General features: G+C 36.2%; 1 long non-coding RNA gene across 9 annotated transcripts; it reads right to left on the bottom strand.

Moving 5' to 3' along the window:
- Positions 1 to 5,906: 5,906 nt before the first annotated feature.
- On the bottom strand, positions 5,907 to 12,680 carry LOC132623235 (uncharacterized). 9 transcript variants are annotated; one of them, XR_009576169.1, is made up of 10 exons: positions 11,877 to 12,116; positions 10,379 to 10,587; positions 10,121 to 10,290; positions 9,764 to 10,039; positions 9,408 to 9,680; positions 8,033 to 9,326; positions 7,838 to 7,930; positions 7,671 to 7,764; positions 7,259 to 7,591; positions 5,907 to 6,129 (listed from the first exon to the last, which is right to left on the bottom strand). It is a non-coding gene; the product is annotated as an uncharacterized LOC132623235 (long non-coding RNA). The 9 variants fall into 9 exon arrangements; XR_009576162.1 differs by lacking the exon at positions 7,671 to 7,764 and adding an exon at positions 6,814 to 7,015; XR_009576166.1 differs by lacking the exon at positions 7,671 to 7,764 and having other exon boundaries at positions 5,909 to 6,129; positions 8,033 to 8,242; positions 8,321 to 9,326; positions 11,877 to 12,115.
- Positions 12,681 to 13,336: the final 656 nt, after the last annotated feature.

Raw genomic sequence — 13,336 nt, 5'->3', positions numbered from 1 at the left:
TTTTCGGCCAGCCCTTCAACACACACATTCCATAATTTTCATCCATTTTTTTTGCACATCACAACAACACATAATCATGCTAAATACACTTAATCCATCATTTCTACACACCACACACACACACGGCTACACACACTAATCTCAACTCCAACTTGAATCATCAAGTTCTCATTTTCATCATAGGATACTTATCAACAACAATCAAATTACCATATAAAAATTATTCCATTTTTTTCCTACACAACGTGTACACACACAGCCAAGCTTCCAACATGCATGTTTTCATGCTTCTCTTCCATTTCCACATACCACAACATACACAAACCATTTATAACATATAAAAGAGGATTAATTCTTACCTTTTCCTCCCAGCTTCTTTACTCAACCAAAGTGCGGAAAACAATGAAACGGATGGCCTATCTTCCGAAACAATTACACCACGTTGTAGAGGGCCCTTGAATTAGTAGGAATACCACAAGAAAATAATTTTTGGGGCAAGATTTCATGGAGCCAATTTTCCATGGCTAGGGCCGAATATGGCCCCCTTTTTTTTCCTTCATCTTTCTTGTTTTATTTCTTGAATCCTCTAGAGACAAATAATGAATTGTCTTGTTTTTTTTCAAGACTTATACATATATATATATAGTGGCATGTGAGGGGCACATGCCCCTCTCTAGATTTTTCCTTTTTTTTTCCATTTCTAGAATTTTCTTCTCTTTTCCTCTTCTTTTTATTTTCTAGATTTTTCTTCAAATTTCCAATACTTGTGAAATGACCATTTTGCCCCTAGCCTTTTCCAATATTTCCATGGGCCATTTTGCAAATTTTCCTTTTTCGCTCTCAACCTCTCAAAATACTTCCATACTAATAATAGTCATAAATAATGTCTTCGACCACTCGTATATTGAAGTAATTTTGAAAATGATCTCGCCCCTAACTTTCCACGACGGCTTTGGAATTTCCAAACGTTCAAAACACGGGTTATAACAGTTGTAGCTTTTCTCTTCACAGGCATCGATGAAAACATAACGCACGGTTAAGAAAAGGGAAATTCTTATACCATGGCTCTATCGCACGATCTATGATGGAGAAGAAGGTCAATCATACCTAAATGCCCGCAACCTCCTATTTATAAGTGTCGCACGCTTCATACCCATAAACAAGACTCTACTGGACACGACTAGTAGACGCACCCTAGGACGAACTGCTCTGATACCACTTTTATCATGACCCAACCGGAGGGCCATGACGGGCACCCAAATCTATCCTATCGAGCACCTCTCATCATACTCTCATAATCATATCAAGGTGAGCCACATGGCTAACTCATAATCACCACGAAGCAAAAAAGACACAAGTTCCATCGAACATAGACACATTTATGTGAGCATCATTAACTATGCCCATATATACAAGCCGACAAGGCTACACAAAAATGATATACAAAATATAGACCCATAAGGTTATGGGATATCTAGCTATGTACATCTATCTACGAGCCTCTACATGGAATATGTAATATCATAAAGACGGGACAAGACCCTGCCATGCCCAAGTATGTACACAAAAGAATAGTATCAACTAACTGCAGCTCCTGATCAAATGAAGCATCTCTACAGAATCGCTGATGAAGCAGCCTAGGGGTCTAGTCTATCTCCCTTTCTACCTGCGGGCATGAATACAATGTCCACAAATAAAAGGACATTAGTACGAATAATCTACTGAGTATTTAAGGCATGAATAGAAACATGATGAAAGCATGAACATAACATAAGATAAAGAGAACAATTTGTACCTCTTAAGGCGGTTGTCATATAAACTTAACCTTTCCCTAGAGGAAACATTTAATACATACATATGATAATGCATACCCGGCCATATAGGCTTGGTGGCGCCCATACTCGGTCATAATAAGACTTGGTGTTGTCCTTACCTGGCCATATCATGCTCGGTGTTGTCCGTACCCAACTGCAGTGGTGTGCACAATAGTTATCGTACCCGACCATATAGGCTCGGTGTCATAAAATAGTTATATATTCATATATGGCATACATGAGAATCCAAAGGAAGCATTACAACTCTATCGGAGTGACATAAGGTCGGTGAGCCTCCGATTTCATATTATGGAATCATCCCCATCATTATCATCATCAATATAGAGAGTATTTGTCAACAATATCAAGAAAACATTGAGAGTTATGAGCTTCTAGCGTTTCTAGGAGGTAGGATATTATGAACCTCTTAGATGGATTCACAATAAGGAATATCATGCCTTTTAGAACGAAAGGGTTAGCCTTAACATACCTTTACGTGCTCTTAACTACTTATGCTCTCCTCCAAAGTCCGCAAAATCTACATCCAAGAGGATTCATACTATGGTTAAGTCTTGAAAACACTTTTAAGTTCAAACTAGTGTAATTAACGAGCTAACAAAATTTGGGCTGCACGTCCCCTATTTTGTCAAGTACCACCATATTACACAACAACTCCCAAACAACAACAATAATATCCACAATATCATAAACAAGAAGTTATATTCAATTTAATCTCAAACTTGCCCAAAATCCCTTCTCAAGTTCATCTCGTGGTCATCATCTTCACTTCAACATTTTATGACTTCTCCACTTTAATTCTTTTTCTTTCCAAGGGCTACTATATCTTTTCATCACCGCAATCATGTAAATAATAGGAAGAACATACCTTAAAATGGAAGAACTTCACCTTACTCAACTCTTTCCAAGATCAAGTTCATCACCTCCTTGAAGACACCACAAGAAAAATGTTCAATAGCGAAGGGAAAATTGGTCTCTAAAAGTGAGATTCTGGTCCCTAAACATCAATAGAGACCAGAAAATCTAGTCCTTACAACCTTCGCCACTAAAGGTCTTTAGGGATGAGACTGAGTAGCTGGTCGTTAAAAGAGTTTTCGCGACCAGCCCATAAATGGTCCTTAAAATGCTTTTTAGGACCACATTTCTGGTACCTAATCATTGATTTTAGGGACCAAATTTTTGGTTGTTAATGTTACACCCCGTATCTTCGAAGAGCACTTATCAAATGTGAAACATAAGTACGTTGAATTAGGGTTAAGTAAAACCACTTTGGAATATAAGGAGCAAGCATTATTAAGTATATTTAATGAGTGAAGGATGTATATAAGGTATACCAGAAGGTTTTATAAGGAAATGAGTGGAAGAAATCGAGAGGTATGACTTTGGAGAAAGGATGGGTAAAGTTCCATATTAAAATTTTGGTCCGACTTGAAGAAAGAATATCTCTTAGCATATAAAGTGTTTTAAGGTGTTTCAAAAGCCTAATATGAAGTTCGTCGAGTTTAGTTTCCAACGGCAACAAACCGCTCCTCAATAGGACATTGGGGTAAGGATATATGGACGTTAAAGGTCAGACTGGCAGACCAGGAAAATGGTCTGCGCGAACGCGCCAGGGAGTGGCGCGAATGCGCAGAAGGCCAAGGGCCAACTCAGTGCGAACGCGCCACCACAGGACGCGAACGCGCTGAGCAAATTTAGGCTCGGGTCGAGAATGAAGATTATATATATATATATATATATATATGACATTTGGAGACCGTATAGCGTAAATTAGTTCATACGTTACTTGATGAAAAGCCTCGTAACCGTAAGCTGATGTGGGGCCCACATGTTGGGGTTTTATAAAGGACAAATGAAAAGTAATATGAGTAGTACATGGGAAGTCGAGCAAGTCTTAAGAAGGACCCTTAAGCCAAATGTGGGTGTAAGCCCTCCAAAAGGATGATTTAAGGATACGTTTTCGGATGATCTGACTTGAGGAGGCCAACACGCCATGATAAGTTTGGAATTTGGAGTCATACCAAAATTGAGAGTTCTATATAATTGAATTATCTTTCCAACCGTAGGTCGTGGGCCCTCACACGATATCGGGATCAAGAGTTATGACCTTTTTACTAAATGAACACGCAGGCAGGATTTGGGAATGATGTTATTGATATTGTTGTTGTTGTTGTTGGTTGCTAAATTGAAATTTCGGGCTAGGCACATAAACAGGGGAGATGCTGCCCAAATTTTGGCAGATTCTAACGAGGTTTAATTTGAAGGTTTAGGATAAGTATATAACAGTGAGCCTAACCATATTATGAATGGCCTTATAGGTATATTATGAGACCGAAAATAGGCGAGAGAGCCGCAACGTGAAATTGCAGGCATGTAAGGCTAAATCCTTTCTTTCTAAAGGCATGATTCCTACGTTAGGACTCCATATATATTTCCATAACCTTCTTACTTCCAAAAGTTAGAAGTTCATTATTTTTGAAAGACTCTTATGATGCCAAAGATGTGATGTTTTCTGTGATGAACATGAGGACGATGATTTTAATTCTAGAAATTCCAAAGCTTGTGATTTTAATGCTATTATGAGATTATTGAGCTTATTTCATGATTTCCTTAATTTTGTCCGTTATTGTTGATCTCACCTTATGATAATTGTTCCTTCAAGGTGCGATATAGCGATGATGATTACTCCATAATATAATCGGAGGTTACTGACCTTACGTAACTCCGATAAAGTTGTAGCTTTCATGTGAGCTCTCATGCATGTTATGAGTGTATTGTATGTATATAGCTATTTTGTGACATTACCGAGTTCTGTTATTTCATTTTTTCTTATGCATTGCACTCTTTCTCATTCTTCATGTACATATAAAAGGCACAGTTGACAGGGGGTGACGCTGTGGCCTATAATGTGATGTATATATATATGGCACAGTTGGCAGGGGGGTGATGCTGTGGCCTATGATGTGATGTTTATATATATGGCACAGTTGATAGGGGGTGACGCTATGGCCTATAATGTGATGTGTATATATAAGGCACAGTTGACAGGGGGTGACACTGTGGCCTATGATGTGATGTTTATATATATATGGCACAGTTGACAGGGGGTGACGCTGTAGCCTATGATGTGATGTTTATATATAAGGCACAATTGACAGGGGGTGACGGTGTGGCCTATGTTGTGATGTTTTAGGGGTGACGATGTGGCCTGTGTGGGGCCATTCATGTGCATTATTATAGATATGTGTGCTTTCTTGATATATCCATACTGCTTTATTTATCCTTGCACATTCAGTGACATGTCTTAGATGTCTTTCCTAGTTTTATGTACATGTTGATCTCATGCCTTACATAATCAGTACATCATTCGTACTGACGTCCCTTCTTGTGGATGCTGCGTTCATGCCCGCAGGTGTAGATAGACAAGACGAGGATCTTTCATCATAGGCTGCCTTCAGTTACCATTTCTGATTGGTGAGCTCCACTTCTTCCTGGAGCGCTCCGAGTCTGGATGTATATATGTTTGTATGATTATTGTTCAGGGCATGTCAGGGCCCCTGTCCCGACTTGTATACTTCAATCATCTTCATAGAGGCTTGCAGACAGTTCCTGTGTATAGGTTAGTTATGTTATGTCGGTCGTTATATTGGCGTTGTGGGTCCATTGGACATATATTTATTCAAAATATTATGTTCATATCTGGTCTTAGCCCTATTTTGTCATTCGAAGCATAGAGAACACAAGTTATAAGTTGGTTCAGTTGGTGTCCGTAAGGTGCCGGGTGCCAATCACGCCTTGCCAGGGGTGGGGTGTGACAGTTAACAATTTGTGCGACTAGTTTCAAGCTGGTCCTTAAATTATTTGCGGACTATGCCAGCACTCCAAGAACTATAGATTTAGCGACCAGATTTACTGCTCCTAAAATGATATTTAGGACTTAACAGTCTAGTCCCTAAAGAAACAAGTCACAATTCCCTAAATCACATTAAATTTGCAACTAGAAAATCTGGTAATTAATTTAAAGATGATGCTTCTTTCATATATATATATATATATATATATATATATATATATATATATATATATATATGTAAAATTAATTACAAAAATTGACCATCATCAGTTAGTCGCACTGTACATCAATAAAGTAAGCTAGTCATAGTATTGTGTTCATAAACCCTTAGCAAAAAATTATATTACTAATATCCCTAAACTGTTCCTTGACATTCCCAGCAAAAAGATGGTCAATGTACATGTCATCAAAAAATTTCTTCTTCAAAACTTCAGTGTCCAAAACCTGTAAAAGAATTAAAATTTTCATTTAGGACAACTAGAAAAATCAACTGAAATAAATCATTAAATAACAACAAGCGGCATATAAGGCTCAAAAACTACATAAGAATAGCCATCTGGAGCATGTCACATGTATTTACACGAGTTGAAAAAAAAAACTCGAGCAAATTTCAAAGAGCTAAGAGGAAAGACTGCCTTTGCCCAAGTCTTGATAACTATGTTGGAAATAAATACTTAGCATGGCAAGGAAAATCTGGCTACTGAGATTGGTGAAGTCTTTTCCTTCCTAAAGTACATGAGATGGACAAAGTGATTGTTGTACCAGAATTTAAAAATTGTAAAGAGTGTATTCATGGTAACTCAAAGCAATGCTTGTAAAGTGGTTAATGTTTCTTTCTTGTGTATTTTGGGGAAGAGAGCTGATAGAGAGACAGTTATAGATTAGCCTGTTGTCTTATTTCTGTTTTCTCTTCAATTCCTCTCATTATTATAAGAATACATGTCTCAGAACAGGTTGGCTTTACCATAAACTATGGTGGAGAGGAATATTCTATAAACTAAAAAGGAAAAAAATTGTCTAGAAACTATAGATCCATCAAAGAAAGGTGCAAATGGTATGAAACATCGTGCAAAATTTTCAAAGTAGCGCAAAAAACCTGATTAGAATGCAATTAAAGTGTTTACTTACTTCTAACAACAAAATATCATATTTCTGTAGCCACACCAATAGTATGAGAATCAGCAGTATAATAGGATTTCTATCCTTAATTATACATACTACATAAGTGTGCATAAGCTAGTTCATTCTAATCAATCCTCCCCATTGTCTGTTGTGCTAATTGTCTATCTTTGTCATTCTTGTGCTCGTCTTCCCTCCGTCTCATAGTAATCTAACCAATACCAAACAACAGTTAAAATGGTATAACAAATTGTACATTTTAGTGTTGGAAAAATGGTTTTTTAAAAGCTGGAACCTCAGAAGGAAAACGCAAAACAGGAAACTCAAAAGAATTCTTCCTACACACCAGCATAACCATGTGTTTTTGAATTATTTTGTTTAGCCGTGATTCGGGTAAGAACATACACAATAAATCAACAAAATAAATTGATGTTTTGGGTAAGTTGTTACTCACTTGATATCGTCAAGGATCTGAATTGTCATTCTCCTGAACTGGAGGCTGGAAATTAGTGTGTTGCGCTAATAATAATTCTTTTCGTTGCTTCAGTTCTTTCATCTCATTTTCGAAGTTAGACAAATGATCCTTCAAAGACATATTTTCATTTTGAGTTGAACGTAGCTCAGCCAATAATTCAGCTTTGAAGGGAGTCCCACTTTTCAAATCTTTCGCCTTTACTCCATCCCCAAAGCCAAATACATGACTACGGCTTTGAGGTCCAAAGCATTTTTCTACAATGTCTATGCTAGGAAGTGACGGTTCGGACTGCACCAATTCTTGGATTTGAGCCTACAAGGTATGTAGAGAGATTTTTGTTAGATCCCATAATAGCTAAAAGTAAAGAACATGTACAATTAACATAACACACATGCTTCTCGATTGTTTCCGGATCAACAAGTGTGTTTCTTGCGGGTCTCAAAGAAAATAGTTGCCAAATTTGGTGGTTTGCCAACTTTTCCGCCCTTTACAAAAAAGTAAACATATCAACTAACGTCTTATCCATATTAAGAAAAAAAATAGACTTTATGATACCACCTTTTGATAAATAATCTCTCTAATTGGCTTGCAACCAATATGATGAAGCATCTTTAACTTAGCTCTATTTGATGTGTTCCTGTTGTTTCTTGCCTACATTTGAGAAACAACATTAAATTCAATTGTTATAAAAAAATTATCAATTAAAAGATCCTAGAATGAAATAAAAATTACATGTTAGGTATTATGTCAAACCTGAAAACTTTCTGTAGAAAAATGTTCCTTTACCAATCACTCGCATTGTTTCTTATCTACCCACTTTGGCATATTCTTAAGAGCCTCTTGAATTGGCTTATCCTTCACATGCTTTGCATGCAATTGTTCTCTCCATTTGTTCCATAGCTCTTTCATCCATCTCAAAATATGATCGCGATGAGTATTCATATCATCACTCTCAAATTTGTCCTGCAATAAATAAAGCATAGGTTTACATCCAATATCATCACAAAAACTCCATGCAACACAAGAAAATATAGCTACTACCCAATTGTAAAATGCACCAGTTTTTCAAAGTGAGATCTGTCTCAACTGTATCAGAAATGTTGAACTTCATTTTCTTCAACAATTGTTATTGACAAAGCAAATGGCATCTCCAAAATTACCAGAGACCAAGGAATGAAAAGTACGCTGTCAAATAAATGGTACAACTGAAGAAATAACTGCTAGAAAATTGTAAATTGAACCCTAGTATTTCAAACTGAAATGTGTCCATTCATGAGTAGTGCAAATCCGGATTGTGTCGACTCACTTAATTTACTATTATAAAAGTGCAAGGACTAGGCACACACGATAATCTACACAAAAGTTCTCTTTAGGCTAGATCATCTTATGAGGCAGGTTCAAGGTGACCCTGCTTGACTGAGGCAGTATAGCGACGTTATAGTCTTTAGTTTTTGTAAAGGATGGACTTTGTTAAAACTAAAGCAGGTATTAGTTAGCAATGTAACTACTTTAATTAGTTGCAACCTAGCCTGTCCAATTATTTCAATCCTAGCTAATAAATGATAAGTTATCAATTACTATGTTTTCCATGAAGAGTTTTTTCTCAGCATCACCTGGTAATTAACTTTTTTCTCAACTCCAAAACCACAGCTTTATTTCATTTTTGTGAATTTAAAACATAGAACTCGCGATTTTATTTTATTTTTGTGGAAAACATGATAAAAACTCAATAATTAAGCACCAAAAATAGTAAGAAACAAGGAAAACAAAGAAGAATTTGGAATATTCTATCAAGTTGCCACAACAGCTGCCCACATGTGATGTAACTTTTCTTCCTTGATCTGATCCCACGATGATACTCCCAACGGACACATATTATGATCACGAACTAATTTTCCCAAGTGCCTCGAAAATAGATTGCTATTCTTTCTAACTGTTCGATTATTGTAAAATGTTACTTTTAGCTTTTGTCCAACTTCAAGTGATGCAACTTCTTTGCATTTGTTACTTCCTTGAACCTTTTTTACCTTTTCAGTAGTACATGAACCTGCATTTGAATAATTAATAAATGTCAGAAAATATTGTACAAATGATGAACTTGTGATCAAATACATTTGAGAAGCCATACTTGTTTCAACTGTTTGGGTGGACTGCATAACTTGATCAGTAGGAGAAATTGGAATATCTGTTTGCATATTCTCTTTCTCATAAAACAAATGATTTTTATGCGTTGTTCGCCAACCTTGAGAGGCAGGCATGGTAGAATATGATCTTGTACTCTTAGAAGGTCATGACATACTTTGAATAACATAATGAGTATTATGATGGACAGATCGATCCTCATTCTCAGACTCTTCAAAGAAACACATAGATTTAAGCCCTCGTCTCTTCCCAAGATCACCTAGTGCAAGAAATCATAGCATTAAGAGTTTTGTCATTAAATCAAATTCAAGTTTAAAAAAGAATAGATTTGAGAAACCATACATGTTTCAACTGTTTGAGTGGACTGCATAACTTCATTAGTAGAAGGAGAAATTGGAATATCAGTTTGCATATGCTCTTTCTCATGACATAAAGGATTTTTATTTGTTTTTCGCAATCCTTGAGCGGCAAACATGGTAGAATCTGATCTTCTACTCTTAGAAGGTCTTGACATACTTTGACTAGCATAATGAGCATTCTATTGGAAGGATTGCTCCTCATTTTCAGAATCTTCAAAGTAGAACATCGATCTAAGCCCTTGATCTTTCCCTAGAGCACCTAGTGCAAGAAATCCTCAGTAAAAAAATTAGCATTAAATTAAATTCAATTCCGAAAAGACAGTAGATTTTAGAACCATACTTATGGAATTTGCATGGATGTATTGCATAACTTCATCAGTAGATGAGAAAGATGGAATATTAGGTTGCATATGGCCTTTCTCAAGAACCAAGTAGTTTTTGTTTGTCGTTCGCATTCCTTGACCAGTAGACATAGATTTAAGCCCTCGCCCTCGCCCTTCACTATAGCACCTGGTATAAGGACATCATATTAGTAAACATTTTAGCATTAAAATTCAGTTGTACAAATTGATAACACAATAAATTTGAGAAATCATACTCGTTTCAACAATTTGGTTGTACAGCATAACTTGATCAGTAGATGGAGAAAATGGAATATCAGTTCTAGACATCTGTATAGAGCCTATAGGTTTGAGCCCTCTTCCTCGTCCCTTCCCTGTAGCACCTGGTGCAACAAACACATATTTGGTAGTAGCTTTCACAGTGGATGCCACCTCATTTTCATTCTCTGATGGTTTCATATTAAACCTACAAACAAAATTAAGACATTATAAAGACAATGTACTAATAAAAATATTAAGACATTATAAAGGTAATGTACTAAATAAATAGAAATTAAGACATCATAAAGACAACCAACGTCGGCAATCTGTCAACTCATCTTAATTATTAAAACTTCTTAAGATAACATAAGAATGACATAAGCTAAAAATGACAAGCCAAACATATAACACACAATTGCTCAAGTAAATGTAAAAGTGGATAGCTTTGGTACTTGCTTAAACAAAAATCTTAAAAACTAACACACCACTGCAAACTATGGGTTAAAATTAATGGAGCTAAAGTTCGGTTATTCATCCACGTGAACAAATGACCTCTTCCATGTTTCACAAAACTAAACCCATCAGCCCCTTCTCTAAAAAAAAAAAACAAAGCTTCACCAAACTGCACGCGCAGCCGTACAGCTTCAGTTAAAGACTAGCAACTAATTCAAAACAGCAACCACAAAATACCTTTAGCAGAAGCAGCAATGACAAATAATAGCAAATGACCCAGCAACTTAAGATACCAAATTGCACCAAGAAGAGTAACTTTAGAAAACATAAATGCAAGCAAAATCAGAGATCATAGTATTTTTCAGATTGACTTATCTCATACAGAGCAGCAGCAACAAAATGGATGTTTTATGTCCCATGGAATAAATAATGGACCAAAATACATCTAGCACCATATTTAAGGGACTATTTTGGTTTCTACTCGAACTGTCCACAAGTAATGTTCTTATTATTTTAAGTGCTTTTGTACGCGTTACTGGTATCGAATTCTCTAGTCCAACAGGCAAGTATGTCGTTTCACTTGTAACTTGCTGCTTTCCATCTTATAATGTAATATAATCAACTATCTCCTCAAATGCAAGAGCGCGGTAAAAAAAGTAAGGAGTTTCACCTCTACTTAATCACAAGAACATGGAATCATATTTTTATTCACCACATACAAAAATCACTAGAATGAGCTTTGTTAAAATGTTCCATTAAAGTTCAACTCACCTTATTTTTATTTTGATAACTTCAGCTCACCTGAGTATTATCCTAAAAAATCAAGACTATTACCAACCACCGAGTTCCATTACATGATTCTTTCTTTTTGGAACTGTGGTCTCCTTCTAAGTCACGTCAAACATTCTAATTAAAGAATATACGCAAATGAAAGTATTTTTATTTATGAGGGAGAACTTTTTGACAGAATAAATGCAAATATTGACAATGAACAGCTTCGACGAGTGCTACCAAATAAATAGATCCAGTGGCAGAGCTCACCGGAATCCTTGTGCTACTGAATAAACAGATTAGGAAATCTCTTTGAGATGCTTTACAAAGACAATTTACATCATCGTCTTTTTCTCATCTAATTTTTTCATATCAAATAAGATTTACTAAATTGAGTAAGGTGGTTTTTCAATTTAAAATATCTATAAAAGTGAATAGTAAAGGAACTGAAATTACAGACTCAAATCCAACCAATTCATCACACTCGATAAACTAAGAGGTAAAGTCAACTTATAGGCTACCTTACCAATACGCTGAACAATCTCAAATGGATCAATATACCTCAGGCTCAACTTGCCCTTCTTCCTAAACCTCATCACACCTACATTGCAAAACTAGCCCAAATTTATTTGACCCGCCCAATGCACCCAAGCTCAAATGGGCTTGGATTAGAGTGATTTTGAAGATGGACTGATTTAGGCTAGCCCATGTTGACCCATCACAAATCGTCAACCCAAACTAACCCATCAACTGTCCTCTGTTCAAAAGTATAAAAGCAACTAAACATGATTAACTTTTTTTAATCATTAGTTAATTTTTAAAATAATTTTTTATTTTTTATTTTTTATATTTTTACATTTTTTTTTATTTTTTGTTTAATTTTTTAATTATTTTTATTTTAATAACTTTTTAATTATTTTAATTTTTATTTGTCTATTTCCAAAAAGTATTTAGATTTGATTTCAAAAAGTTGTTTATTTGGAAAAGCAGGAGGGAGAGAATATTTGCAATCAAAGAATATCAATATTTCTAGTTTCTCAAAATATTTTAAAAGCGGGTTAAGTTGGGTCGGTTGGGTTATGACCCATCATTTAGCCCATCTTGACCTAACCCATGTTAGCCCGAGCAAGCTATGGGTAGGGTTGGGCATTGACCCATCTATTGATTCAACCCATCTTGACTCGTCAAACGTTTTTCCCAAACAACCCATTTGCCATTCCTAATCACACCCTATGGGTGAAACCTTCAACAAAACTCTCTCCCCAACCATTGACTCTAACTCAAGAACCTTCCGATCCGCATGACTTTTTTGCCTACACTGAGCCGTGAGAAGTCTTTCATGGATGTACTTAACCTTTTCCAAGGAATCTCTTAACAAATATGTACCCCAATTCCTAACCTTGAATGCATAAAACCTACCAATCGGACAGGGACACCTCCTACCATATAGTGCCTCAAATGGCTCCATGTCAATACTCGAATGATAACCATTGTTGTAAGAAAACTCTGCCAAGGGTAGAAAGCGATCTCAATGACCACAAAGTCTACCACACAAGCCCCCAACATATCCTCGAGAACCTGAGTAGTCCGCTCGGACTAGACATCAGTCTGAGGGTGAAAAGATGTTCTAAGCTCCACATTACTACCCAACTCTTTCTGCATAAACCGCCAGAAATGAGATGTAAACTCTGTACTTCGATCCGAAATGATAGAAATGGGAAATTCATGCA

The sequence above is a fragment of the Lycium barbarum genome, chromosome 12, assembly GCF_019175385.1.
Source record: "Lycium barbarum isolate Lr01 chromosome 12, ASM1917538v2, whole genome shotgun sequence".
NCBI lineage: Eukaryota > Viridiplantae > Streptophyta > Magnoliopsida > Solanales > Solanaceae > Lycium > Lycium barbarum.
This window is presented reverse-complemented; position numbering and strand designations above follow the sequence as displayed.